The following is a 26,810-nucleotide window of genomic DNA, read 5'->3' as shown; positions in this document are numbered from 1 at the left end:
AAGATCCAATAAATGTTCCATTGATTAGGGCGTCCACCCACGGTGCTCAGAATGACAGAAATCACATTTAGATGATGGTAATTTATATTAACAGAACATGTAAGTCAGGATGCGACGATGTGTTTTCCTTCTTACCCTATTTGTCACTTTGATGTGCACTTTGAAGATGTCAGAATAACTGTCCACATGTACTTTTCCTCAGCCAACAAGACGAGTAACGAATAGCAAAATCACTAGCCTATGCTGTTTGTGTAACGGTTCTCTTGTTGTGGAGTAGAGGCGGACCAAAACGCAGCGTGGTGGTTGTTCATTGTCGTTTAATGAAGACACTATACATGAACAAACTAACGAAAACAAGAAACGTGAGAACTCAAAACAGCCCAATCTGGTGTAAACACAAAGACAGGAACAATCACCCACAAACACACAGTGAAACCCAGGCTACCTAAATATGGTTCCCAATCAGAGACAATGACGAACACCTGCCTCTGATTGAGAACCATATCAGGCCGAACATAGAACTAGACCAAAACATAGAAAAACAAACATAGACTGCCCACCCAACTCACGCCCTGACCATACTAAATAAATACAAAAACAAAGGAAATAGAGGTCAGAACGTGACAGTACCCCCCCCCAAAGGTGCGGACTCCGGCCGCAAAACCTTGACCTATAGGGGAGGGTCTGGGTGGGCGTCTGTCCGCGGTGGCGGCTCTGGCGCGGGACGCGGACCCCACTTCGCCATTGTCTCAGTCCGCCTTATTGTCCGCCTCCGTGGCTTACTCACCATGCCCACCCCTCTCAATGACCCCACTGGACAGAGGGGCTGCTTGGGACAGAGGGGCAGCTTCTCGGGACAGAGGGACAGCTGCTCGGGACAGAGGGACAGCTGCTCGGGACAGAGGGACAGCTGCTCGGGACAGAGGGACAGCTGCTCGGGACAGAGGGACAGCTGCTCGGGACAGAGGGACAGCTGCTCGGGACAGAGGGACAGCTGCTCGGGGCGGAGGGACAGCTGCTCCGGGCGGAGGGGCTCTAGCGGCCCCTGGCTGACTGGCGGCACTGGCGGCCCCTGGCTGACTGGCGGCCCCTGGCTGACTGGCGGCACTGGCGGCCCCTGGCTGACTGGCGGCACCTGGCTGACTGGCGGCCCCTGGCTGACTGGCGGCACTGGCGGCCCCTGGTTGACTGGCGGCACTGGCGGCCCCTGGCTGACTGGCGGCACTGGCGGCCCCTGGTCAGGGCGTGAGTTGGGTGGGCAGTCTATGTTTGTTTTTCTATGTTTTGGTCTAGTTCTATGTTCGGCCTGATATGGTTCAAAACGCAGCGTGGTGGTTGTTCATTGTCGTTTAATGAAGACACTATACATGAACAAACTAACGAAAACAAGAAACGTGAGAACTCAAAACAGCCCAATCTGGTGTAAACACAAAGACAGGAACAATCACCCACAAACACACAGTGAAACCCAGGCTACCTAAATATGGTTCCCAATCAGAGACAATGACGAACACCTGCCTCTGATTGAGAACCATATCAGGCCGAACATAGAACTAGACCAAAACATAGAAAAACAAACATAGACTGCCCACCCAACTCACGCCCTGACCATACTAAATAAATACAAAAACAAAGGAAATAGAGGTCAGAACGTGACAGTTTGGGGTTTCTGCTATTCCCCATAGGATAAAAATGGACCTATTCTATTGGTCAACTTGTCGAGAAAGAAATAGCCTATTCCAAACAAATTCTGGGACAGTTGTGGGACGATAGATCCCAAATTCATACAACCAGTAGACCTAGGCTTAAAAAAAACATTTAAAAAGCAATGAGTCTGATGCGACAGATCAAAACTTTTAGCCTTAAAATGTTGATCAACTATTATTTCTTTACATTGGGCAGTAGGCTACGCGTGAATGTCCGTTCCATAATGACGAAGCCTTCCTTCTGTTGCATTCGCTGTTTCAGATGAAGTAGCAGCAGCTCTCCCGCTTGTCAGCTCTAACTCTCTGTATCATCCCAAATGTTGTGCACAAATTTACATCCATGTTATTGAGAATTGCTAATGGACTCAGGCCTCGTCCTCAAGCCTCGTCCCCTTTGTCATTATAACCATTATTATCGTAATCATTATCGTAATCAGTGTCGTCATCAACATGTCATTCCACAGATCATAGAGTAAGATGTTTTCAGCATCTGCCGAGTTCATCGTCCCCCTCCAACCCCCACCATCCAACATTCCTCTAGTTAGAGATTACAATATCCCACTCTGATTTCCCCTCTCTCTGTCTCTGGCGGGTTGTGTAGTTCTCCTTTGACGATGCTTACCTTTAATGACGATGCCCCATCCACAGTTCTCCCATCCCTTTTCAAGATTTTTTGCAGTTCTGTTGAGAGTAACATACATTTCCGAACAATTGAATGGGAATTCAATTAAAACGCTAACACACTGTAATAACTCTTTGTTACCATAAAGAGGGTATGGTATATCATGATATATCAACCAGTGACTCTAAACCAATCAGATTGCGAGGTAGGAACTACCCCTTGTATATCCTTCCATAACTACATTAATATTCTTACCCATGGTAATGCTCTGTGGTGGTCCTCTCCCTCCTTGCTGTCTTCTTAGAATTGCCATAAAACAAGAGCGTTACAATGAGTAAGAATATTAATGTAGTTATGGAAGATTATACAAGGGGTAGTTCCTACCTCGCAATCTGACTGGTTTAGACTCATTGGTTGATATATCAACCAATGGTTTGAATCCCTGAGCCGACTAGATGACAAATATATTTATGTGCCCATGAGCAAGGCACTTTTCCCTAATTGCTCATGTAAATCACTCTGGATAAGAGTGTCTGCTAAATGACTGTGAGGGATCCATTTCCTGCCCTGCTCTATATCCCTGTGTGGTGCAGTGGTAGAAACACTAAACCCACCTGTCGGCCATTGCGTTGTTGAGGCGTCGGGTGGGTCTGTCGCCATGGTACCGAGGTGGCTGATGGCTTCACACTGTCTGCTCAGGGTCCAGATCATTAATCACACACAATCATTCTGGCGGCATCATGCATTTATATGTTTTATATGTGTGTCAGGGTTTCTGTGGCGCCTCCGGACATTTCAGAAATTTACCGGACCATAATGCATTGGGTGCGTAACCTGATTAGGGCGTCCACGCACGGTGCTCAGAATGACAGAAATCACATTTAGATTATGGTAATTTATATTAACAGAACATGTAAGTCAGGATGCGACGATGTGTTTTCCTTCTTACCCTAATTGTCACTTTGATGTGCACTTTGAAGATGTCAGAATAACTGTCCACATGTACTTTTCCTCAGCCAACAAGACGAGTAACGAATAGCAAAATCACTAGCCTATGCTGTTTGGGGTTTCTGCTATTCCCCATAGGAGAAAAGTTGACCTATTCTATTGGTCAACTTGTCGAGAAAGAAATAGCCTATTCCAAACAGACTCTGGGACAGTTGTGGGACGATAGATCCCAAATTCATACAACCAGTAGGCCTAGGCTAAAAAAAAACATTAAAAAAGCAATGAGTCTGATGCGACAGATCAAAACTTTTAGCCTTAAAATGTTGATCAACTATTATTTCTTTACATTGGGCAGTAGGCTACGCGTGAATGTCCGTTCCATAATGACGAAGCCTTCCTTCTGTTGCATTCGCTGTTTCAGATGAAGTAGCAGCAGCTCTCGCGCTTGTCAGCTCAAAACTCTCTGTATCTGCTGTAAGCATGTGATAAATATAATAGCCTACATAAGGAATACAGCGCACTGTACCCACATGCCAATTTACTTCCACTAAATTATGCAAATTGACCTATAGAGCGATAAGTATGACCATTCAACTGTATTTACATCGACTGATATTTCCATCAATGAATAGGCTAAAAAGCATTATGTCGTAATGGAATTTTTTCTTCTTCTCCCGAAAAATTTGCCAGCGCCAATTTTATTTATCTTTTTTTATTGACCAAAGCTGGCTATTACCGGCTAACGGAAACCCTGGTGTGTGTGTATTATTGTTTGTATGTGTTGGTACATAAGTGCAGCATGTGTGTGACAGTGCAGACTCTTGCCAATGTGATTTACGACTCCAGTCACATCCTAAAGTGATGCAATTCAGAGTGTCCTGTTAGTTTGAGCTCAGTGTCACGCAATCTCACTCCATCCTGTTAGGGTCTAATAGAATATCTGTATGTGTGTGTGTGTGTGTGTGTGTGTGTGTGTGTGTGTGTGTGTGTGTGTGTGTGTGTGTGTGTGTGTGTGTGTGTGTGTGTGTGTGTTTCCTGTAGACATAGACATAGAACCCTAGCCAGACTCAGACTGCAACACTAACACAGGCTACGCTGTGTCCCTCCCTGTCACCCAGTGTGTGAGAAACCAGCCAGTAGCCAAGACTGCACAATTTTTCAAATAGTGGATTAACAGCCCTCATGCCCTCATGCTGTAATCAGGTTACAGGTATGCTTTTCTTGGAAGGTCTGGAAGGTCTGGAAGGTCTTCAGGGGATACAACCCTGTTTCTAGTACATAAAGTACATAAAACTGACCAACCTTCCTTTTTCTGCTCCCTCTCTCTCTCTCTCTCTCTCCCTCCCTCTCTCTGTGTTTGAATGACATGTCGAGGGCTGTAATTTGACTCATCTGTGCCAAGGTGCTGGAGAGGGGCCGACAAGGGGGGGGGGGGAGTGATTGATTGCCCTCTGTGACTGGCTCTTGTCATGCTCCTCAATGACTAATCACAGACCTGTGTGTGTGTGTGTGGTTAGGATTGATGAGATGGAGGGGATTGGGGGGACACTCATTTATTCCGTCCACGAAGGTGTGTCTCTCATGCCTGGTCACCATGGCAACTGCTCGGTCCAGCACAGAAAGGGGCAAGCGGTCAGAGTGCCGTGGTAACAGGTTGTCAATCACTCAGCCTCCACTTCCTGTTGTTATTCAAGATTTCCTGTCACTCACAATCAGTCAGACTCATGGTGCTGGAGAGCCTAGACAAGCACCACGAAGGCCCTCAGATCAATTTCCACAAATTAATAAAAGATAAAATATATTAGTCATTTTTTAGGAACTCAGTCCGGTACTCAACTTAGTGTTGCAAGTTAATATAGTAGAATACACAAGGCGCAAATTCGAAAATGTTGTGCATCAGCAGTTTTCCTCTTGTTATGTCAGTCAATTAGCTCATGTCAGCTAAACTTTTTCAGATTGCTAAATTTTTTTAGCGGCCAGCTATCTAAACTTGTTATCATGGTCAAATTACCGGCTGGGGGGCCTGTCATGCCAAATATTGTCCCCCGGACAAATAGTGTCCCCCTTTACGTCACAATGGGATTCGATAAACTATTAGCGTCCATTGCTATATCAACGGTGTTACAATGGGATTCGATAAACTATTAGCGTCCGTTGCGATATCAACGGTGTGATGACCTAATGATTAGAGTGTTGGAGATCATTACAGTCTAAATTACGTTTTTTTCATCATCGCTTTGCAAACAAGGCTGATTTCCACGACAATTTCGCTGTTTAAACAAGTTTTGTTTAGCTAATAAAATGGAAACATTAATTCTAACTACTTTTTGGTACCTTATCAACATTACATGAAATCCATGTGTTAAACGTTGCTACGTTGCGGAAATGGCAAAGAAAATGTGTAATCTGCTTGACACATTAACCTTTCTGATCTCCCCATCCCGGATCCGGGTTCGTGAATACAGACTCAAGCTCATTACCATAACGCAACGTTAACTATTCATGAAAATCGCAAATGAAATGAAATAAATATGCTAGCTCTCAAGCTTAGCCTTTTGTTAACAACACTGTCATCTCAGATTTTCAAAATATGCTTCTCAACCATTGCAAAACAAGCATTTGTGTAACAGTATTGATGGCTAACGTAGCATTTAGCATTAACATTCAGCTGGCAACATTTACACAAAAAAACAGAAAAGCATTCAAAAAAATAATTTACCTTTGAAGAACTTCAGATGTTTTCAATGAGGAGACTCTCAGATAGCAAATGTTCAGTTTTTCCTGAAAGATTATTTGTTTAGGACAAATCGCTCCGTTTTCTGCGTCACGTTTAGCTATGAAAAAAACCCTGTATCCAGGATTGTGTAAATCTATCAGCAAGCTCATTAGCATAACACAACGTTAACTATTTATGAAAATCGCAAATGAAATGAAATAAATATGCCATCTCTCAAGCTTAGCCTTTTGTAAACAACACTGTCATCTCAGATTTTCAAAATATGCTTCTCAACCATAGGAAAACAATCATTTGTGTAAAAGTAGCTAGCTAGAGTTAGCATTTCGCGTTAGCATTTAGCGTTAGCATTAGCGTTAGCATCCAGCACGCAACATTAACAAAAACATAAAAGCCTTCAAATAAAATCATTTACCTTTGAAGAACTTCTGATGTTTTCAATGAGGATACTCTCAGTTAGATAGCAGATGCTCAGTTTTTCCAAAAAGATTCCTTGTGTATTAGAAATAGCTCTGTTTTATACATCACATTTGGCCACCAAAAAAAATCCATAAATTCAGTCCTCAAAACGCAAACTTTTTTCCAAATTAACTCCATAATATCGACTGAAAACATGGCAAACGTTGTTTAGAATCAATCATCAAGGTGTTTTTCACATATCTCTTCATTGATACATCGTTCTTGGACACATGCTTTCTCCCCTGAATCAAATGGTAAAGTGGAAGCAGCTGGCAATTGCGCACCGAATTCGACGCAGGACACCAGGCGGACACTTGGGAAATGTAGTCTCTTATGGTCAATCTTCCAATGATATGCCTACAAATACGTCACAATGCTGCTAAGACCTTGGGCGAACGACAGAAAGTGTAGGCTCATTCGTTGCGCAATCACAGCCATATAAGGAGAGAATGGAAAACAGAGCTTCAGAAATTCTGCTAATTCCTGGGTGATGCATCATCTTGGTTTCGCCTGTAGAATGAGTTCTGGGGCACTTACAGACAAAATCTTTGCAGATTCTGAAACTTCAGAGTGTTTTCTTTCCAAAACTGTCAAGAATATGCATAGTCAAGCATCTTTTCGTGACAAAATATCGCGCTTAAAACGGGAACGTTTTTTATCCAAAAATGAAATAGCGCCCCTAGAGCTCTAAGAGGTTAAAGGTACTTACCTTACAGATCAGGAAGTCAGCTAATTTCCGCCCCACTCATATGCAAATCTGTTTGATTCATACTCTGGCTTGTCTGGCTGTCATGTTTTAATTTGAACCTGTCCTTCCATTATCTACACTGAAAAAATATAATTTCAGTCGTCCTCTATTATGATCATTTTTTTCTGTCTGGCATAGCTCATTAGTATAAACCTTGTGGTTGAATATATATGTATCTATTGTAGGTCCTAGGATACAACAATGAATAATGTGGAACAAAACAAATACCATCAAAGGAAACCATACAACTTACAATAATGAACACCTTGTGAAACAGCTGTGAAACCAACCTGGCAATATTTAAGATTTAAATACATAAACTTTGATTGTTTTTTGGTACAGTTGTGTCATTAATTTATGTTCACATATAATTTTTTGAACACTCACATGGCAATCAGACTGAAATACTTTATTAAGGTGTGTGGAATAAAGAGGTGTGTACTGTGTGGTTGGGAGGTTCTGCCTGTTACTTGTTCTCAACAGGCAGTCAGTCTCAGAAGAGGGACTTGAAGAGGGAGACTGCAACGTCCAGGCACTGCTGCTCCCTTCGTTCTGAGTGTTTGCAGTGCTAGTGGTTTTTAGTTAATCTGTGTATCTCACATATTATATTCCGAGTATGATACGGCAAGCAAACCTTGTTAGCAGATAATGACAACATGACAATAACAGTATCTTTAGATGATGTAATGAGATGGAGGAGGAGATGGGATGAGTGGGAGATGCAACATTTCATCTGGAGGGAGAGGAGAGAAAGAGTTAAAGGATGAGGAGAGAGGAAAGAATCAAGAGATGATTGATCAGGTGCTGCGGCTAGTTCTTCCTGTCACTTGTCCTCGACAGGCAGCTAGTCTCAGTCATGGGTTCAATAACATGGGCCTGGTTTAGTTGGAAGCCCTCTCAACACGTCAAGGTACAGGCCTAGAGAATGATTTTGTTTTTAATTAAGGCATTTAACCCTCTATTCTATCTTTGTAGTGTTTGACCTGATGGGGCTTTGATAGGTGTAGAAAGTTGGTGAGGACTCAACCCTGCTGTGTAATGGACTCCAGGAGACTTCTGCCATATTACGTACACAAATCTAGAACCTCCAGATATGCGAACACTAACTAGAAACCAATGTCCAATTGGACACAAAAGATTAATGGTTAGGGATAAGGGGTTAAGGAGCAGTAAGGAACTGGGCAATTGAACTGTCATTTTCAGTCATTTGGACATTTTACTTGCAATGAATACATTTAATATGCAAATATATACATTTATAGCCAATTTGAGAAAGTTTCAAATATTTCAAAATGTAAAAAAATACAAATATGTACATGCCTGTAAACGTTACTTTGAATACAAGACAGATACATATGCTATATACTTACCAAATAACTTACAAACTTCACAGACAATGTCTGCAAGAAAACACATCTTTATACAAATTTAAAAACAGGTTATTAAAACTTCTTCAGGATAGGGGGCAGTATTTCCCCTTTGGATGAATTGTGTGGCCATAGTGAACTGCATCAAAATCTGTCCTAAATTGCTAATATATGCTTATTATTATTATTATTGGATAGAAAACACTCTGAAGCTTCTAAAACCGTTTGAATTATGTCTGTGAGTATAACAGAACTCACAGGGCAGGCAATCTTCCAAACTAGTTTTGGAATCCTGAAAGTTGGGGCAACTTTGACGTCATCGTCCCCTCCCTTCCCAACAAGTTATGGATCTGGAAAAACTTCCTATGTCTTCCACTAGATGTGCTGGAGCATGTGCTGTGAACTTTGACCTAATGGGAAGGAATTTACTACAGTGTCGCAAAAGATTCATGTGCTTGAATACGCATATGCGTTTGGGGTGCTTCCTCTTTTCCAATCAGCCCGAGATGAACTAGGATTGGAATGCCATTCGTTTTGTACGTTTATAACATCCTGAAGATTGATTCTGCACTTAGTTTGACCAGTTTCGTTGACCTGTAATATGTAATTTTGAAGTTTTGATGCAAAATTATCCTGGACCAGAAGTCATTTTTTGGGCATTTGAGCTGAAAGTGGTAGCTAATGCTGCTACATGGACACTAGAATTGAACATTATGAAACAAAACGATTTATTGTTGAACTAGGACTCCTTCCACCACATTCTGATCGAAGACCATCAAAGGTAAGGGAATATTTATGTTGTAATTTTGTATTTCTGTTGACTCCAACATAGCGGAGAAATATTGTTACGTCTGAGCGCCGTCTCAGATTATTGCAATGTTTAGGCTTTTTCCGTAACGTAAAAAAAAAATGTGACACAGCGGTTGCATTAAGAACCAATGCATCTTTTTAATTATATGTAGAACATGCATCTTTAGTCAAAGTTTATGATGAGTATTTCTGTTATCTGGCGTAGCTTTCTATAATTCCTCCGGACATTTTTGAGAATTTTCTGAACATTTTCAAGAGGTTAGTCAATTATTTATTTTTTTATCCTGCTTTTGTCATTTTATATTTTTTGGGACAAAATGGCTGCCTTTTGTCTTTGTTTTGGTGGTGGTCTAACATAAATATGTGCTGTGTTTTCGCCGTAAAACATTTAAAAAATGTGACACGCTGGGTAGATGAACAAGGTGTTGAGAACAAGGGGTGGAGTTCCCCTCGGGGAACCCCTGGCTTCAACAGGTTTTAACTTCTTCGGGGTAGGGAGCTGTATTTGGAAGTTTGGATGACTGAGGTGCCCAAAGTAAACTGCCTGTTACTCAGGCCCAGAAGCTAGGATATGTGAATAATTGGTAGTATTGGATAGAAAACACTCTGAAGTTTCAAAAACTGTTAAAATAATGTCTGTGAGTATAACATAACTGATATGGTAGGCAAAGACCTTAGGAGAATCCATCCGGGAAAAAATTGAGCTCACCACTCATTATAATGGCTGTCTATGGGAATGTAAAAGGAATACCTCCCAGATTGCAGTTCCTAGGGCTTCCAGAAGATGTCAACAGTCTTTAGAAAGAGTGTCACGTACAAAGCTCTACCTCGCCCTACATTTGGCAAATCTGACCATAATTATATCCTCCTTATTCCAGCTTTGAAGCAGGAAGCACCAGTAACTTGGTCTATAAAAAAGTGGTCAGATGAAGAAGATGCTAAACTACAGAACTGTTTTGCTAGCACAGGCTAGAATTCATTCTGGGATTTTTCCTGCAATTCTACACATTTTGCCATGACTTATACCATGTTAATATGATATCTGAGTGAAAGTGACTAACAAAATCAATGGGGGCCCCCTGGGGGTCGGGGCCCTTTGGCACGTGCCCTGCGTGCCCGGTTGGTATTTGGCCATGACTACTACAAGTTTACATAGCTGGCTAGACTAATTTACCATGGCTAACTGAGTGACTGACATAACAAGAGGAAACTGCTGAACCACAATCAAATTTCGAGTTTGCACCTTATGTATTCTACTTTTCTAACCTTCAACAGCGGCATATTTCATATCATCTCACAAAATGACACACTGCTCAACTCAGCTCAGCTGTAGACCGATGTAGCATCCACAGTTACAACCAATAGGTGGCATGAAAATACCAATATATGGACACATTTCATCTCAATAGTTTACAACGCAAACTCCATAGCCTTTCACAATGGATTTACAATTCTTCCAATGCCCCACTCAAACACACACACACACACACACACACACACACACACACACACACACACATAATATGAATATGTGAAATATAATTACACACGCACACATATTATAAATAAGGTTTGAATGAATTGTTCATATCAGTAATCAGAATTACAGCAAAAATGCAGCTCAAAAAGTAAAGAAAAGTGTCTAATTAAAATGAAATTATTTATTGATAAATTGAATGCATCAAAGGGATGTTATCTAGTCTCATGTCCATTCAATGGTTGCCTAACCCACAAATTGTAAAGGAAAATGCATTTAGGCCTACAATACTTTAAATGAAGTCCAATCGTCTGTCCTTCAGTGTGAACCTCTCAATGACAGAGTTGTAGAAGACGCAGCAAAGCCCCGTGTCCATTATTTTATTCTGTAGGCACACAGCAGGCCCACGGTTGTGTGGGAGACCCATCCCCAAGGCCTCCTTCAGTTTCATTTTCACACCGACACAAAAAAGTCACACACACACAAACAGTAGTTGTTAGCAGCACACATTTAGGCAGCTCCATCCATTAGGGCATCCAGCCGATCGGAGAGAAGAATCCTCCCACGCGAGTCCATCCCCATGCAGCCACGCATGTAGAACTGATGTAGTTAGTCACATGCATCTTGTAGAAGCCAAGGCAGTGGAGCTCGCATTGAGTGGCGGGAGCAGCCCCGTGTCCACAAAGCAAAAGTAAATGTCCAAGATGTGTAAAAGTCTTGGTAAAAAGTATTAGTTGGTAATGACGTTTCAGACAAGTGGACAGTCCAGTACTGTTCTGCTGCGCCACATCTAGCAGTGAGCGAGATTGTGGTTGTCTGTCATGAATAAAGTCACATTTTGTAGAGCTCCTGTACTCTGCCTCTGTCTAGTCTTAACTTTCATTAGAGTTGATATTCCACTCTTTGAACCCTCCAAACAGTGTGTTACCTTATTCCGACTTGGAAAATTGTTTGAGGTGCAGTTCAGTGTCCATTTGTCAGGTTATTTTTTGCTAGTTAGCTAACTTCGTTCAGATCAAGGGATTTGAGCTCCAAATTATGTAGACGTCCAAATGTGCAGAGCTTACCACAGGTTTACCCACACAGCATGTTTAGGCAATATGCATGCACACAATATGAAAATCGTCTCAATGCAATGAATGAAGATACTTCAAACTAGGCAAAGCAGTGATGCCTATGCTGACCCTGTTCATTAACAGTGACTGTAGTCAGGAACGCCCGCCTCGTCAACGATTTGAATGGATGGAAAGGAAGACATGAATACCCTGCCGCCTTTCCTGAGGTATTGATGCAGTTTTAGCACATGGATTTAAAACCACGAGAATCATTGAGAAAAAAAGCATTATATAATTGTATTTTTTATTTGGCTTTTCATAAGAGTTTTTTTGTTTTATTTTCACAGGGTAAACACTGCCTACCCTGCCTATGACTCTTAAGGAAAAACCACATGAATTTAACTTTAACTTAACACGCGATCTTGTGAAATAAATGCGACAATATGGGTATGCCAAATTTCAACATTTGATACCATGAAATTGCACGTGACAACATTTGAGCACATGTAAAAATCCCGGTGTCAAATGTCATTGAGAATATGGTTAGAGTCCAGTGTTGTTCCCTGGAGTACAAAAAAGTAAAAGGTACACTTCACAGGTACACATGGTACAGTTTGGTACCTTGTAGGTGTAATGGGTCACTTTCCCACCCAATATTTAGAATATAGGGTACGCTCATCATTGAGAGGGGGAGGGAATACTGGTGGGGCTCGTTAGCATATTTAATGATGTGATCGAAAATATGAGTATTTGGGCCAACAGTCAGAGGATTTTTTTTTATAGCAGTTTAAGTGTTTGATGGTTATGCCTATGCAAGTTCAGCACTTCTTTGACACTGTCTGTTCTGCAAACTTTGTAAGAGCATGTGTCACCAATGAGCTGCACTGTAAAAATAGCATTTTCCTGTCATTTAACTGCAACTTGTTGCTAGAAGTTAGCTTAAATTTGTATTTTCTTATAACTGGAAACCATTTTTCATAAGCTATTTTAAAATTCACAATAACTAGGCGAATGGCTGCAATTAGCAATACAGGCCCGTAACCTACTGTGCCTTCACTGACGCTAATGTTGACAAACATGACTTGCTATTTGGCAGCGTACTGTAGCAGCGGTACCCTATTAGCATATTGCAGGTGTGTCTTTCAGCTTGCTCTTTTTGGTCTCCCATGAGAGGGAATGCCATCCCAGTAAATGTGCTCTGTTTTATTCTGTTCATAAACACTAAGTTTATACACTGTCAGATCTCCTGCCTTGTTAAAGACTGATATAAGTGCATGAGACATGCAATATTTCATTCATAGCTAGTCACCATATCATTGTAATATTCACTTCCCTGCCACACCATAATGTCTCAAATACAACACATTTTACAGTAAGCCCCCAAATATGTTAATGAGCCCGAGACAGCACATTGCTACACCTACATTTCAAAGTGCAGTAATGATTATACCTTATATTGAATAATGTGTAGAAATATTTTCTCCATTGTACTAGATTATCCGCACATGTACCCTAAAAGGTACTGACCAGTACCATGTACCTCTGAAGGTACCTTACAGTATGTGTACCTTTGAACTTTTGTGTAAAACAGGGAACAACATTGTACTGCAACCATACTCCTTTTTTTTATTGTGTGGCTACACAGTACACTGAGTGTACAAAACATTAGGATTGACAGACAGACCAGCTGAATTCCGTTCTGGCATGCATCTAAAAAAAATGTTTTCTTGAGTTGGTCCCACCAAGATTTACATGCCAAAATTGCCACGTGGTCTGCGGCCGTACATGTGGTCTGCGGCCGTACATGTGGTCTGCGGCCGTACATGTGGTCTGCGGCCGTACATGTGGTCTGCGGTTGTGAGGCCGGTTGAACGTACTGCCAAATTCTCTTAAACAACATTGGAGGTGGCTTACAGTAGAGAAATTAACAATCAATTATCTTGCAACAGCTCTGGTGGACATTCCTGCAGTCAGCATGCTGTTTAATCAGCTTCTTGATATACCACACCTGTCAGGTGGATGGAGTATCTTGACAAAGGAGAAATGCTCACTAACAGGGATGTAAACATATTTGTGCAGAAATATGGGAGAAATAAGCTTTTTGTGATTACGGAACATTTCTGGGATCTTTTATTTCAGCTCATGAAACACGGGACCAACACTTTACATGTTGTGTTTATATTTTTGTTCGGTGTATTTCAGTGTCTTTGAATGCTACTAGGTGCCAGGTTTGAGTGTGTCAAGAACTGCAATGCTGCAGACTTTTCACTTTCAGTTTCTCACATGTATCAATCAGTGGCGATTTTAGCATTTAAATCTTGGTGGGGCAAAGTCAAAAAAACTTTTTTTAGATGTATTTTCCAAGTCTGACTTCCCAGTTGCAATGCTTGCGGTTAGCCACGGTCACCGATTCCTTCCAAACAACTCATTGTTGAATTTGCGATTTCCAACTTGTTGTGCAATGTTTATGTCCAATGGCCGATGAGCACCGATACGTTTTATCTCAATTTTCAATTCATTATTTATCTTCATAGGACAAGGATTAAAAAGGATGTGCCAGTAGACTTGATTCACGATGATGAGTGCTAGTTAAGATTGTGAAAGTAAGATGTTGACATGATCAGTCCAATCAAAGCTACTGTACATGTAACGGGATTTGACGTAATTTCTGTGGCCAATGACCTTAAGCCTTCTTGGAAGGGCACTTGTAATATCACTCTATGGTAGGACCCAAAGGGCTGAAATTGTGGATGTCTAACCTTAGTAAAAGACCAAAGCTAGGCGATTGCGCAATATCCCTATGAGTGACAGAATAGTGAACCAATCACAGCACAATGCTTCTATTTTCTGCTGGCCCACCCCACCACCACAGAAAGCACTGAGGTAGGCTGAAACACCTGCATTTTGGAGTTGCCTTACTCAAGAAAACAAAAAAGAGACAATGGTTGTATGCAGCTTTATTAACTCAATTACACTGCTCAAAAAAATAAAGGGAACACTAAAATAACACATCCTAGATCTGAATTAATGAAATATTCTTATTAAATACTTTTTTCTTTACATAGTTGAATGTGCTGACAACAAAATCACACAAACATTATCAATGGAAATCAAATTTATCAACCCATGGAGGTCTGGATTTGGAGTCACACTCAAAATGAAAGTGGAAAACCACACTACAGGCTGATCCAACTTTGATGTAATGTCTTTAAAACAAGTCAAAATTAGGCTCAGTAGTGTGTGTGGCCTCCACGTGCCTGTGTCAGTGTATACGTTAATGTTATTCTCAGAGGCAACCCAGAACATATCCCAGTCTGCGCGATCAAAACAATCTTGGAGCATAGATTCCGATTGGTCAGACCAGTGTTGAATAGACCTCAGCACTGGTACGTCCTGTTTGAGTTTCTGCCTATAGGAAGGGAGGAACAGAATGGAGTCGTGATATGATTTACCGAAGGGAGGGAGGGGGAGAGCCTTGTAACCACCCCAGAAGGGAGAGTAACAATGGTCGAGAGTTATTGAAGCGCGAATTCTACAGGCATATAAACACATTTCAACTTTAGCAGATCATTTTTTAATACTGCACAAATGTTTGAAATGACAGGCTACTTTGACACTGACAAATTGAGAATCTGAAATCATAAAAAATGACCTTGTCTTGAATCCGTCAATAGCCTAGGTCTAGGTGTGTGGAGATGCATATTGTACAATATGTGGAAATTATAATCCTATAAAAGCTTTCCTCTTTCACTTACTCACCCAATGATGCGCAGTTCACTCACTGGCCGATAGCCTAGTCATATTAGAGTTCTCTCTTTTAATTAAAAGTCTATTGACACACCTTTGCATCAGTCAAACTAACATAATACAAAAATCCCCATCAAAATCCTTCAAGATATATACAGTATATATATATATATTTTTAATTATGAATAATGTGGTTTACAACAAAAAATTTATCCAAAATGAGATTCTGATTTAAGGGGTGTTGGTTTGGATTGTTTTGGAGCATTTTATAACATGCTTAGACACATTTTCATAATGCATTGTAGTCTATGGCAAGTGATGACTCAGCAGTATGACAAACAAAAATCACAGAAAGAGTGAGATTAAAGCCAGATGTAAAAATGTGTGAACTTCCCCTTTAAGCTTGCATTAATTTGTGTCACTGAGCACTGATTCTCTTTCGTTGGTGTAATCGCACAATTATTGACTTGATTCTGGGCAGCTTTTAGCAGGTCAGAAATGTATTCTTGCCAATAAATCTGTGGCTGATCTCTGTCATGGTCACAGACCTGGTGGCATAGCAGGAAATTCAGATTGCTGGCATTCCCATTCAGAAAACACATTGCATTTCACATGTGAAAACATCTGTTTTTGGAACATTTCAAATGTGAAAACATGATCACGTGAAATTCATGTGATTTGTCCGTAAAGGTGAGGACCATGTAAGAATGTCAGTACATTTGTTTTACCAGTCATCAGGACGTTTTCTGACACTAAGATGTTTCAAACCATCAAATCTGATTTTGAAATGCTTTCTTAAGGGCCCTTCCCAACAAAGCAGAGAGAAAAATAGAACAATTCTAAAAAAAATAACATGAGGAATAAATTTGCAATGAGAAACGACAACTTGGCTATATACACGGGGTAGCAGTACCTAGTCAATGTGCATTGGTAACAAGGTAATTGAGGTAGATACAGTGCATCCAGAAAATATTCAGATCCCTTGACCTTTTCCACATTTTGTTACGTTACAGCTTTATGAATTTATTTTAATTAAAAAACAATGGTTTATCAATCTACACACAATACCCCATAATTACAAAGCAAAAACATTTTTTTTTTATCCAAAAATATGGCAGTGATTATAACCTTGAGTCTTCTTGGGTATGACGCTTCAAGCTTTCTCTTTGCATATCCTCTCAAGCTCTGTCGGGTTGGATTGGGAGCGTCGCAACACAGCTATTTTCTGGGCTCTGGCTGGGCTCTGTCTGGGCTCTGGCTGGGCCACTCAAGGACATTCAGAGACATTCAGAAGCCACTCCTGAGTTGTCGTGACTGTGTGCTTAGGGTCGTTGTCCTGTTGGAAGGTGAACCTTCGCCCCAGTCTGTTCTGAGTTGCTCTGGTGCAGGTTTTCATCAAGGATCTCCCTGTACTTGTCCCCGTTCATCTTTCCCTCAATCCTGACTAGTCTCCCACTCCCTGCCGCTGAAAAACATCCACACAGCATGATGCTGCCACCACCATGCATCACCGTAGGGATGGTGCCAGGTTTCCTTCAGACGTGACACTTGGCATTCATTCCAAAGAGTTCAATGTTGGTTTCATCAGATCAGAGAATCTTGTTTCTCATGGCCTGAGAGTCCTTTAGGTGCCTTTTAGCAAACTCCCAAGTGGGTTGCCATGTGCCTTTTACTGAGGAGTGGCATCTGTTTGGCCAATTTACCATAAAGGCCTGATTGGTGGAGTTCTGCAGAGATGGTTGTCCTTCTGGAAGGTTCTCCCATCAACACAGAGAAACTCTGGAGCTCTGTCAGAGTGACCATCTTGTTCTTGGTCACCTCCCTGATCAAGGGCCTTCTCCCCCGATTGCTCAGTTTGGCCGGGTGGCCAGCTCTAGGATGAGTCTTGGTGGTTCCAAACTTCTTCCATTTAAGAATGATGGAGACCACTGTGTTCTTGGGGACCTTCAATGCTGCAGAAATTATTTCCCAGATCTGTGCCTTGACACAGCCCTGTCTCAGAGCTTTAAGGACTATTCCTTCGACCTAATGGCTTGGTTTTTGCTCTGACAACTGTGGGAGCTTATTTAGACAGGTGTATGCCTTTCCAAATCATGTCCAATCAATTGAATTTACTACAGTTAGACTCCAATCAAGATGTAGAAACACCCCTTAAGGATGATCAATGAAAGCAGGAGTCACCTGAGCTCAATATCGTGTCTCATAGCAAAGGGTCTTGTTTTTAATACATTTGCAAAAATGTCCAAAAACCACGTTTTTGCTTCGTCATTATGGGGTATTTTGTGTAGATTGATGAGGAAACAAATTAATATAATCCATTTCAGAATAAGGCTGTAGCGTAACAAAATGTGGAAAAAGTCTAGGGGTCTGAATACTTTCCGAATCAACTGTATGTACATGTAGGTAGCGGTGAAGTGACTAGGCAACAGGACAGATAATAAGCAGTAGCAGAGGCGTATGTGATGAGTCAAAGGAGTTGGTGCAATGGGGAGTCAATGCAAATAGTCCGGGGAACTATTTGGTTAACTGTTTTTAGCAGACTTAGGGCTTGGGGGTAGAAGCTATTCAGGGTCCTGTTGGTTCCAGACTTGGTGCATCGGTACCACTTGCTGTGTGGTAGCAGAGAGAACAGGCTATGACTTGGGTGTCTGGAGTGTTTGACCATTTTTAGGACTTTCCTTGCTGCAGAAATTGGTATAGAGGTCCTGGATGGCAGGAGCTCGGCCCCAGTGATGTTGGGCTGTATACACCACCTTCTGTAGGCATCTTAGCTGGCTGCATCAATATGGTAAATGCTTGGTTGCCAAGCATTTACCATATTGATGCAGCCAGCTAAGATGCTTATAAACAATTATAAGTAAAGTAATGGTGGTAAGTAATGGGTTTATATAGCACCTTTCTACCAACGGAACTACTCAAAACACTTTACATAGTAAGGGGAAAACTCACCTCATCCACCACCAATGTGTGGCACCCACCTGGTGCCATGGTATTTTTTATTACCACAGAGAGTAAGGACACCTGTTTAACATCCCAACCAAAAGACAGCACCCTGCACAGGGAAATGTCCTCGTTGCTGCCCTGGGGCACTGATCTTAAGACCTGAGGGAAGACTGGCTCTCCAACACTACCTCTAGCAGCATCTGGTCTCTCATCCAGGGAACGACCCGGACCGACCCTGTTTAATTTCAGAGGAAAGCCAGCAGTGGGATATTCTGCTGGTACGCTGTTCAGCTAAAGTATGACCACATCTGGGATTTGAACTCACAACCTCTGGATTTGATGTGCACTAATCTTTCTGCTGCAACACAAAGCCTGTAGCATTCCCATTCACCTATCTCTGCACTTGGCAAAAGAGTGCCATCCTCACTGCTATTTTAGTTATCAATTCATCTGACTATTCTCTCATTATTGATTTAATTTACTTATTCCAGCAATTTGAGAGTTTTCTGTATTGTTGTCTAATATTGATTGGGCATATTATTCAGTTTCAAAACCACATTTTTACATGGAAATGTCACATGTCATACTACTCTGGACGGTTCTGATTTAGAATATGTGGACAACTACAAATAACTAGGTGTCTGGTTAGACTGTAAACTCTCCTTCCAGACTCACATTAAGCATCTCCAATCCAAAATTAAATCTAGAATCGGCTTCCAACAAAGCATTCTTCACTCATGCAGCCAAACATACCCTCGTAAAACTGACCATCCTTCCAATCCTAGACTTCGGCGATGTCATTTACAAAATAGCCTCCAACACTCTACTCAACAAATTGGATGCAGTCTATCACAGTGCCATCGGTTTTGTCACCAAAGCCCCATATACAGTGGGGCAAAAAAGTATTTAGTCAGCCACCAATTGTGCAAGTTCTCCCACTTAAAAAGATGAGAGAGGCCTGTAATTTTCATCATAGGTACACTTAAACTATGACAGACAAAATGAGAAAAAAAATCCTGAAAATCACATTGTAGGATTGTTAATGAATTTATTTGCAAATTATGGTGGAAAATAAGTATTTGGTCACCTACAAACAAGCAAGATTTCTGGCTCTCACAGACCTGTAACTTCTTCTTTAAGAAGCTCCTCTTTCCTCCACTCGTTACCTGTATTAATGGCACCTGTTTGAACTTGTTATCAGTATAAAAGACACCTGTCCACAACCTCAAACAGTCACACTCCAAACTCCACTATGGCCAAGACCAAAGAGCTGTCAAAGGACAGCAGAAACAAAATTGTAGCCCTGCACCAGACTGGGAAGACTGAATCTGCAATAGGTAAGCAGCTTGGTTTGAAGAAATCAACTGTGGGAGCAATTATTAGGAAATGGAAGACATACAAGACCACTGATAATCTCCCTCGATCTGGGGCTCTATGCAAGATCTCACCCCGTGGGGTCAAAGAACGGTGAGCAAAAATCCCAGAACCACACGGGGGGGACCTAGTGAATGACCTGCAGAGAGCTGGAACCAAAGTAAAAAAGCCTACCATCAGTAACACACTACGCCGCCAGGGACTCAAATCCTGCAGTGCCAGACGTGTCCCCCTGCTTAAGCCAGTACATGTCCAGGCACGTCTGAAGTTTGCTAGAGAGCATTTGGATGATCCAGAAGAAGATTGGGAGAATGTCATATGGTCAGATGCAACCAAAATATAACTTTTTGGGAAAAACTCAACTCGTCGTGTTTGGAGGACAAAGAATGCTGAGTTGCATCCAAAGAACACCATACCTTTTGTGAAGCATGGGGGTGGAAACATCATGCTTTTGGGGCTGTTTTTCTGCAAAGGGACCAGGACGACTGATCCGTGTAAAGGAAAGAATGAATGGGGCCATGTATCGTGAGATTTTGAGTGAAAACCTCCTTCCATCAGCAAGGGCATTGAAGATGAAACGTGGCTGGGTCTTTCAGCATGACAATGATCCCAAACACACCGCCTGGGCAACAAAGGAGTGGCTTCGTAAAAAGCATTTCAAGGTCCTGGAGTGGCCTAGCCAGTCTCCAGATCTCAACCCCATAGAAAATCTTTGGAGGGAGTTGAAAGTCCATGTTGCCCAGCAACAGCCCCAAAACATCACTGCTCTAGAGGAGATCTGCATGGAGGAATGGGCCAAAATACCAGCAACAGTGTGTGAAAAACTTGTGAAGACTTACAGAAAACGTTTGACCTCTGTCATTGCCAACAAAGGGTATATAACAAAGTATTGAGATAAACTTTTGTTATTGACCAAATACTTATTTTCCACCATAATGTGCAAATAAATTCATTAAAAAATCCTACGATGTGATTTTCTGGAATTTTTAAAAATTTTGTCTGTCATAGTTAAGGTGTACCTATGATGAAAATAGCAGGCCTCTCTCATCTTTTTAAGTGGGAGATCTTGCACAATTGGTGGCTGACTAAATACTTTTTTGCCCCACTGTACTACCCACCACTGCGACCTGTACGCTCTCGTTGGCTGGCCCTCGCTTCATACTCGTCGCCAAACCCAATGGCTCCAGGTCATCTACAAGTCTCTGCTAGGTAAAGCCCCACCTTATCTCAGCTCACTGGTCACCATAGCAGCACCCACCCGTAGCACGTGCTCCAGCAGGTATATCTCACTGGTCACCCCCAAAGCCAATTCTTCCTTTGGCTGCCTTTCCTTCCAGGTCTCTGCTGCCAATGACTGGAACGAACTTCAAAAATCACTGAAGCTGGAGACTCATATCTCCCTCACTAGCTTTAAGCATCAGCTATCAGAGCAGCTCACAGATCACTGCACCTGTACATAGGCCATCTGTAAATAGCCCATCCAACTATCTCATCCCCATACTGTATTTATTTATGTTGCTCCTTTGCACCCCAGTATCTCTACTTGTACATTCATCTTCTGCAAATCTACCATTCCAGTGTTTAATTGCTATATTGTAATTACTTCGCCACCATGGCCTATTTGTTGCCTTACCTCCCTATCCTACCTCATTTGCACACATTGTATATAGACTTTTCTATTGCATTATTGACTGTATGTTTGTTTATTCCATGTGTAACTCTGTGTTGTTATATGTGTCAAAATGCTTTGCTTTATCTCGGCCAGGTCGCAGTTGTAAATGAGAACTTGCACTCAACTAGCCTACCTGGTTAAATAAAGGGGAAATAGAATAAATATAAAATGCGAAGTGTTCCAAAACCACATTTTCACACAATTTCACGTTAAGTGTCATATATGAAATCATGTGATTTTCCACATGTGAAATCATATGTTTTTTTCTGTAGGGGGAGAAAGAGAGAGAAAGAAAAAGAAAGAGTGAGAAAAAGAAAGAGGGATTCAGAGAAAGAGAGAGAGAGAAAGTCAAAGAGAGGGAGAAAAGGAGAGCTGTTAGAGGGTGCTTGACATGGGAATGGTCATCCAGCAGGTTCAGAGGCTTGGCAACCACTCCAGGGACAAATCAGTACTCAACAGACAATTTCACACAAACAACATGCCTCTCTGTAATATTCCCACTGAAAACTGTGCTCAAATACATTTTCATAAAACCATCACCACACACCATTTCACAAAGGACAGTGAATGTACTGAACATTAGGAACACCTTCCTCATATTGAGTTTTTCACCCCCCTTTGCCCTCAGAACAGCCTCAATTTGTCGGGGCATGGACACTGCAAGGTGTCGAAGGCATTCCACAGGGATGATGGCCCATGTGGACTCCAATGCTTCCCACAGTTGTGTCAAGCTGGCTGGATGTGCTTTGGGTGGTGGACCATTCTTGATACACAAGGGAAACTGTTGGGTGTGGAAAATCTAGCGGCGTTGCAGTTCTTGACACACTCAAATCGGTGCATCTGGCACCTACTACCGTACCCCGTTCGAAGACACTTAAATATTTTGTCACCCTTTGAAAGGCACACATACATGTCTCAATTGAAAATAATTTTTTTTACCTGCCTCCTCCCCTTCATCTACACCGATTGAAGTCGATTTAACATCAATATGGGATCATAGCGTTCACCCGGATTCACCTGGCCAATCTATGTCATGGAAAGAGCAGGTGCTCCTAATGTTTTGTACACTCAGTGTATACACATTTCAAATAGATTGTTAACACATATTTGTAACAAAAAGCACCAAATACAATTCTCTTTAAACACATATGTTGCTTAAATTTAGTCTCCCCTGTCCTTGTTCAAGATACATTTTCTCCTCTCTCGGTAAAGGGAATTGAATAGTCTCCCACCATGCAGTTTGGCTGGTGTCTTGTCCAGACAGAAGGGCTGTCCGTACTCCCTAGATACAGTTTCCAGAGCAACAGTTACATAGATTGGACTTGAAGTCAGCTTAGAGAACAGAAGAGACAACAGAGAATGGTCCAAAAGAACAGAACTACAGAGAATGATCCCAATAAGCTCTTGGTTCTGTTCCAGAATGCTCACATTGAGTCCTGTACGACCCAGGCCGGGTGCAAACAGGTTTCTAGGAGTTTTGGACCTGTTCGAATGTGAGAGAGCTGTGACCCATTTGTGCCGCAGTTTGCATTACGTTCATGTTGGCGAGGTGTGTGCCAGCCCGTGTGCCAGACAGCCTGCTTGTGGCTGTGTGTGTGTGTGTGTGTGTGTGTGGCACAAGAACAGAGCCCCCTGCCAACGGCTGCCATCTGGGAGTAATACACGTAGCTCACAACGTTCCATACGAGGCACAGAGCGGGGGCGGGACAGACGGGCAACAACAGGCCCTTCTCACACACATGTACCCATACACACACACACACTGACTCATCACACACAAACACACACACATCAACCCATCACCGTGCTACAACTGTGGTTACAGCAGATACACTGCAGGCCAAGATATTTCCCTTGTAACCCCATCTCAGTGAGAGAGCTGATCAGTATAGCTTTGATATGAAGAGAATGGTATTGTATCCAATGTGATGTAATAGGAAGCAAATACCGTCCTCACATCCGTTAAAATAGACTTAGACAAGCACTACCTCAAACCCATTAAAATAGCTGGAGCTGTGAGCCGAACACTATCGCTAATGTAATAAAAATAAAAAAAATAGGCACACCTATTAGCTGAGCACTAATACTGCCCTATAAAAATGTACCTCGCTGGTAGCCAACCGCTACCTGCGGAGAGCAGGGATTATGTTTTAATTACAGACTCTCTCCTTGGGCTCAGTGACCTGACTCCTGGAAATGGTCCTCATCTCACCACCTAGATGAGTCTCACAAGGGGAATGTGCTCTCGCTCTCTCTTACATAGTCAGTCTGTCAACTTCCAATTTTTTGGACCTGCATTGTACTTGCGTACATGCAAATGATTTCTTATTATAGAACCAACCATGGGAAAAATGGCTTCTATTAGTTGTTATTTTTAGTAGCAAGGGATATTTCCTAGCAGCGCTTGTGACAGTTATTTCCTCAACTGCCTTCTGTCTCCTCTGTTCTCAGGCTGATGTGATGAAGCCTTAGATCCTAACACACTTATGCCTTCTGTCCATTTCATTTGCTGCCATTAACCCAATTTACCAATGCTGTTTTCCTCTGTGCCCTGGTACAAAAGGCAAAGTGTCAGAGGCACAGATGTAGCTAATCTAATCCAACGCCCCCACAGTGGCCTTGACACAGCCATGAATCCAGCCAATCACCATTACCCCTCCATCTCCACAGAGTGGCACAGAGAGAGAGAGAGGGAGAAAAGGAGAGCTGTTAGAAGGTGCTTGACATATGAATGGTTATCCAACAGGTTCAGAGACGGCCGTTTAAGCAAATCAGGTTTACCTCTCTCCCAATGTCATTACAGCCCTATTGAGTGGGACCTACACCCACCAATATGAGATGTTGTGATGTTATTTGCCATTCAGCTCAAAGAGAATTATGACAATCATGGGCCCACTCAGGTCCCATACCGGGAATTGGAGTTACAACTGGCTTAGCTTTCATAAAAGAGCTGTGCTGGCCCATGCTCTCTCTTTTTCCTTTTCTCTCTCTCCAAATCAAAGTGTATTGGGCGCGTACAGCGATTTGCTGATGTTATAGCAGGTGCGGAGAAATGCTTGTATTTCTAGCTCCAACAGTGCAGTAATACCTAGCAATACAAAACAATACACACACATAATCCAAAAAGTCAAAAGAAAGAAATCAAGAAATATCAGAATGAGCAGTATCAGAATGAGCAGTGTCAGAGTCCGTCTTTCCCTCTCAGGTCTGTGGTCCATCAGCGTGTCGTCAGTCACACAGCTCTTTGATGACTAAGGAGCTGTCTGTAGAGATACTGTATGAAGTGCAGCCTCTTAAAGACGGACAGGATCAAAGCTAGACTCTACAGTCTACAGAACTCCTTAATCAGATCACAACACGCACAACTCTCCCTCACCTTCTAAGGCAAGGCACACTTTAATGTGTGATTTTCTGGGTAGGACACACATTGTTTTCTTTTTGTGACCCTCACCCTCCCCAGTCCTCACTTAAACGTTTGGAGTCCCATTTGCAGCAGAGCACTCTCCCCTCTTTAATAATGAATTAGAAGGGAGAAATCCTGAAGGGTAATGTAAAGGAGAGAGATGAGGAGTAGACAGAGAGAACAAGAGAGAGACAGAGAGCGAGAGAGAAAAAGACATGTACCCCAGAGTGTTGCAGATGCTCTGAGTTGGTTTGGCCTCCCTCTTTCAGTCATATAACTTTGTAACAGAAGCTTTTAATGTAGTGTACCTTGCTCCCTGCTAGCAACACGCAGTGCCATATAAATCATGGCGATTCACATCAGCCAGCCAACTGCCAGGGTTCTCAGTCCCACTGTGAGGTCAGGTCCATTTAAGTAGGACAGTGATTTGATCCATGCACTCAGATTGTAGACAGGAGAGTGTTAGAGAGGGTGAGAGGTGTTGTTTAGTTTACCCCTGTGGGTCTTGCTGGATGACCTTGACACAATGGGACCTGGGAAAGAGGAGCCCAGAAAGACACTAGCACACACACACACACACACGCACACAAAACACCCCCCCCCCCCCCCCCTCCCCCGAAGGCCTGGAGTCACTAATAATGTCATTCCCATAACATGACACCCTCAAGCCCTCTGCTTATTGGCTCTATGTAGGTCATGTGACTCAGTGTCAGACACAGGGCTCGAAATTAAGGTCGTCCTGTCATCCTGGGGCCGATAAAAAAATATGTCTGGGACAGTTGCGGGACGATAGGCCAGAAAAATATAAAATGCAGTGGTTCCAAACTAAAAAATGTAAACACAAAGACGAGGCTGATGAAATAGATCACAACATTCAGCTTAGAAGTTGATCAACTATGAATAATTCATATAACAAGTACAGCAATGTGTTCACGCGTCTCGGCCATATCCATCAATGTTCCAAAATGCTATTACGGGGGAACACCATTCTCAAGCACGCACCTGATGCGAGCAGTTTTTATAATGCAACAGATGGATATACAGCCCAATGGTAAGAAACGTAGAAAGATTCAACTGTAGAAGAGGAAATGCTGGTTTCAATGGCATATCAGGAAATCTTTGCTTTTCTTTCTATGCTCGGATTTTGGCTGTAGGCTATATTAGAATCCTTTACAAATGTCTGTCCTCTCTGCCTTCTGGGGCTTGTATACATGATCTCTATAGCTATAGAGAGAGATAACCAAAGTTAGCTTTGCATATTCTAACTTTGTGGCTTTCATTAACTGTGCCTAGCAGGATTTCTCTAGTTCTCTGCCTGCCTGTCTCAGGTACAATATCAAAGAACACTGTGACTTTAGCCTCATTTACAGTATACCTGCCGCCAACATGCGTCCTTTGTCCTGATGTTGTCCACATTCTGATTGTGCCCACATTTTCAGAAATATGTCAGTGGTGGAAAAAGTACTCAATTGTCATACTTGAGTAAAAGTAAAGAGACCTTAATAGAAAATGACTCCAGGAAAAGTAAATGTCACCCGGTTAAATAATACTTGAGAAAAAGTCTAAAGTATCTGGTTTTAAATGTACTTAAGTACAGTGGTGGGAAAAGTACTCAATTGTCATACTTGAGTAAAAGTTCAAAGTAAAAGGTAGAACGAAGGATAATCATACTGAGGGATAAAGGTGAGAATAAGACAGATTGGGGAGGGGGGACTAAAACCTATCCTCCCATGGAGAGTGAAAAA

The 26,810-nt window shown here is 42.1% G+C and overlaps 1 protein-coding gene and 1 long non-coding RNA gene across 5 annotated transcripts in view; one reads left to right on the top strand and one right to left on the bottom strand.

The window, feature by feature from the left end:
* Positions 1-26,810, top strand: part of LOC110521793 (3',5'-cyclic-AMP phosphodiesterase 4B) — a 304,641-nt gene that overhangs the window by 153,423 nt on the left and 124,408 nt on the right. The window lies entirely within an intron of this gene.
* Positions 1,333-7,109, bottom strand: LOC149984007 (uncharacterized). 4 transcript variants are annotated; one of them, XR_016495253.1, is made up of 5 exons: positions 6,426-7,109; positions 5,996-6,057; positions 2,943-3,019; positions 2,584-2,627; positions 1,333-2,387 (listed from the first exon to the last, which is right to left on the bottom strand). It is a non-coding gene; the product is annotated as an uncharacterized LOC149984007 (long non-coding RNA). The 4 variants fall into 4 exon arrangements; XR_016495252.1 differs by lacking the exon at positions 2,584-2,627 and having other exon boundaries at positions 1,333-2,009; positions 2,329-2,387; XR_016495254.1 differs by lacking the exon at positions 2,584-2,627 and having other exon boundaries at positions 1,333-1,376; positions 2,329-2,387.

The sequence above is a fragment of the Oncorhynchus mykiss genome, chromosome 4 (genome assembly GCF_057628025.1).
Source record: "Oncorhynchus mykiss isolate SJ-2025 chromosome 4, ASM5762802v1, whole genome shotgun sequence".
Classification (NCBI taxonomy): domain Eukaryota; kingdom Metazoa; phylum Chordata; class Actinopteri; order Salmoniformes; family Salmonidae; genus Oncorhynchus; species Oncorhynchus mykiss.
Note: the sequence above shows the minus strand (reverse complement) of the source record. Positions and strands in the feature narration are given on the sequence as shown.